The sequence below is a fragment of the Cupressus sempervirens genome, chromosome 4 (assembly GCF_028749045.1).
Source record: "Cupressus sempervirens isolate cs-2001-9-10 chromosome 4, ASM2874904v1, whole genome shotgun sequence".
Lineage (NCBI taxonomy): Eukaryota > Viridiplantae > Streptophyta > Pinopsida > Cupressales > Cupressaceae > Cupressus > Cupressus sempervirens.
In genome coordinates, this window is record NC_143121.1 from 116472956 (window position 1) to 116477426 (window position 4471).

The following is a 4471-nucleotide window of genomic DNA, read 5'->3' on the forward strand; positions in this document are numbered from 1 at the left end:
ACCATTTACTCTATTACTAGGCTGAGCTTAACTTTCTTGATATAAACAATCACTTTGTCTCATCAAAGGCTATGTCATGAATTGTGAGTTGTAGCTTCCTTTTCACAATTTAGTGTTTCCTCTATGTGCTATTGTTATGAGAAATTTCTCAAATCCTCTTCATCAATGCAATATATATGATGTTTAGATTAGGTAACTATATGTCTTATCAATAGGTTTGTCATAAATGAAAAAATAACAATTGTTCATATTGTAAGTTTCGAAGAATCACTCTCTTTGGCATTAATAGCAACATATCTATATCTCAATATTAGCGATACCTTAATGTATCAAATGTGTCTCACTTTGTTACCAAACAATCCAAATATGTTTTCTCCCTCTAAGACAATAGTCTCTCCTTTGTCTATCTCTCATTCATTTGGTTAAGTCTTATTCTCTAGTATATTGTTTCTACTCTATATTCTCTGGTGATCTCTCCTACTTTTATTATATATCTCTCCCTCTTTGACAATAATTCTAATAAAACTAAGCTTTCTTAGCTTGAATCACTTCATACATCTAAATTATGCATATTTTACATGTCTGGCTTATTTCTATCATATGTCTATGATTGATCTATTATGGTGTACTTGACTATCTACCTTAGGAATTTTATAAAGTAGAGTTGTATTGCCTCAATGTGTAAGATATTTTTATTAGCACATTTGACACAATGCACCTTACCTCCTTAAGTAGATTTTCTTATGGGAGTCAACCCTAATTTACCTCTAAGATATTTAAGAGCATCTTTAGGTAATACCTTTTTGAATATGTTAGCAATTTTTTGTTTAGTGTGCATATATTCTAGCTTCACTTCTTTCTCTTGAACTAATTCCCTTAAGTAGTGATATTTGATAGCAATGCACTTTGTCCTAGTATGCATAACTAGATTCTTTCAAAAGTTAACAAAACTTGTGTTATCACAATAGATAACTACTCGATCTGTAATTTTTTCCTTCATACCTTTCACTAATTGTTATGAGCAATTCCTCAAATCCTCTTCATCAATCAAATTTGACTTCAATGACAAACTACAATTGTTCTAATCATAAGTTTCCAACAATCCCAACCCCCAAAAATCTATTTTTTTAATTTTGTATTTAAATTATTCAAACTATGAATTATCGTTTTTAATGTTTAACCTTATTTAAGATATTGAAACATAAAGTAGGGTGCATGGAGGAAAAAATGACTACATAATGGTGAGGCTCATGCTTCAATTCTTAACATTAGTAATAAAGATAAAAATAATATACATTTTAAAAATCACATTAGATCATTCCTATGCAAAAAAACCTTTTTACAATGATAATTACCTCAAGTTATATTATTATTTATCATTTCTTAGTGTACTATAATCTTGTCTTATCTCTTTTGAAATATTTGTGAAGGGAGGCGAGACACTTTACAAAAGAGTAGCTTGACATAGCACACTTACAAAATACAAAGGTAACATTAACCATCTAAAAAATAAATTTAATGGTTAAAATAATTGGAAAATGACTTTAATAAATATCTCATTGAGAAACTACACTTTTTTTCTTTTTCATAAATCTATTTTATTTTATTTCACGAAGGATTACATCACAACCTAGTTATAAGTTATTTTAAAACCGTAACAAATTCAATGAAAATGGGGGTTTCTAAATAGAAATGATAACTCTCTAAAATATATTGGAACTTGACCTCATGTTTCATGTGTACAATCATCAAATAGTTCTTAATTTTGTGTAAATAATGTTGACTAATAAATTATTTTATTATTAAATCAATAAAAAAACTAAATTTTTTAATTGTATGAAAAATTAGTTAGAAGGATATACAAAACCCTACAAAAATTTAATTTTGTCATTTTTCATTTAAATTATCCAAACTATAAATTTATTTTTTAATTTAAATTATTCAAACTATAATTAAACTAAATGGTTAAAAATAAGGTGCATAGAAAAAAGAAAAGAATAAGTGGCGATGAGTTCATGCATATATTCTTACCATTCGTATTAAACTTTAATTTTTTATTTTTTTTTTAGAAAAAAACAAATCAAATTAGTTCTATACAAAGATAAGCTTCCTATGAACATAACTAGGAGTTGCACATTTATGGGCATGCAACCATTAGCCGATAGGAGAGTGATTTGTCCATGTAAATGGAAGAAGTGGCATACAAAAGGTAAAGGAATGTAATTGAAGTTATCTTCAAAATATATTTATAAAAGGATATCGATAAACAACTTTTCCATTTTTATTCAAAATCAAATCTAACAATTATCATATGTTATTTATATTAAGATTTTCCAGATTAAAATTGAATAATTGTTGAATTAATAGATGCATAAATAAAATTATTTGAATGACAATGCATAAATCAAATTATTTGAATGACATAAATTCAACAAAAAAAATTGTAAAAATATAAAATTCTATTCCACAAGCTATAGAATGTTTCTAAGAAGATTATATCTAATTTATGTTAAATATATTCTCAATTCACATGGATGAACATTATCTCCAATAATTAATGCAGTGGCTTCATTAGTATAATGTAGTAAGAAAAGAGTAGAAGCAAAAAAACTTCATTTTTCATGAAACATGTTATTCAACTCCTCGACGGTAGATTTAGATAATGATAGATTAAAAAAGTCAAACACCATTCAATACAATTAGTGGAGTCATATAATGCAATTAAATGTTTTGAGAACCTGCTAAAGGCTCATATAATGCAAAAAGAGGTTGAATGCACATTCAAATATTATCTCTAATCTATTATGTATATGCAACTTACTTGACAACATCTATTATAGTCTTGATAAATAATGAATGTATAAATTAGAGTACAACATTAAAACTATGTAAATAAAAATACAATAATACACATTAAATAGGGATAATTATTGTTGGAATTTTTCTAAAAGAATGGGTTGTATTTGACCCTATCAATCTAAGAAATAGAGCCTCCATTGAAAATTGATCATGATGATTTTCTAAAGAGGTTCAAAATAAGAACCTTTTTAAATTATTGGTATAAGTAGGAGTGACTAAAGAAAACTTCCAAATTGAAAATATAAACAATTTAGTTGAGAAAGTGAAGAATCTAAAACCTTGGTTTAAATGACATATGAAAAGTAGAGAACATTTCAAGTTGTATGCCATAAAAAATGACTGAAAGATTAACATAATTTCTCTTTTTATAAAAGAGCATGCAAGACAACTTATTTTAAAAGGAACAAAATTCTTGGCTTTGGATAAAATTGTTTAAATGTCAAGCATAAAAAGTTATAGCTTAATCAAAATTGAAAGGAGTTCTTAAAACCTACCTTTACATTTGTAGATTCTTATTAAACATTTCATGATTTTACAAATTTTCAATGCAAGTGGACTGAAGTTTACATATATCCATATTAGACATGAATTTTGTATAGCTTAAACTAAAAAAAATTCAATAGATGCATTGCCGATAGTATCTTTGAAGGATGAAAATTACAAACCCTTAAAATACTATTATGTAAAGGAACTTCTCTTTATCTTTTAAGTTTTATATTTTAGATTCAATTTGGCTTTTTCAATCTTCTTGATTTTGTCCTATTTTGACAATTTCAAGCTTTGTAGAGATGTTGTTCCTGCAAAACAAGTCTATTTGTTTTCCTATTTGTTTTGCCATGTTGAATTGATAGGCACCAATCATAATTTTTTTCACATCCATAGGGCTCATTCTCCATCATCTTATTTTTAAAAAAGCAAAACCAAACTGAAAGAGCAATCTACAATAACCTTTAATTACACAAAAATCTTTGGGGATCAAACACAAAGATAATCAATATTCAAGTTCCAGATAATCTATTGAATAATCAACAACATACTTGAACAAAATCTTGGTGGTCTTCTGTGATTTATCATCAAAATTAAGATCATAACTTGAGAGATTATAATAAAAAGCTTGCTTTCATATCCATGCCATTATCAATAATATTATTTAATTTCTTTTACCTATCCACAAGATATTCTTTTGGATCATTCTTAGAAATAGATAATAGAAAAATTAGAATTTTTCTAAAATATTTAAACTAAAAATGCTGAACAATTATGAAAAAATTGAATTTATTTTTAGTGATTTCACTACATATCTAAAATTCTATACTAATATCAAAAACTCAAGGAGACTGACAATAAGAAATAAGAATACAAAGAATAGAGATAAACAAGAAATAAAATAATGTTATAAAATAATGGAAAGTAGCTGAAATAAGTTTTACCATTGGACTAACAAATTTAAGGTAAAAAGAGGTAGAATCTAGGAGCAAAGCTCCCACATATAAGCCTATTGGCTTAACTACCTCACATTATATAACTAACAGTTGCACATTTTTGTATGCACAACGATGAACCGATAGGAGTGTTTTCATAATAAAGATTAAGATTTTAGAAAAGAAGAATG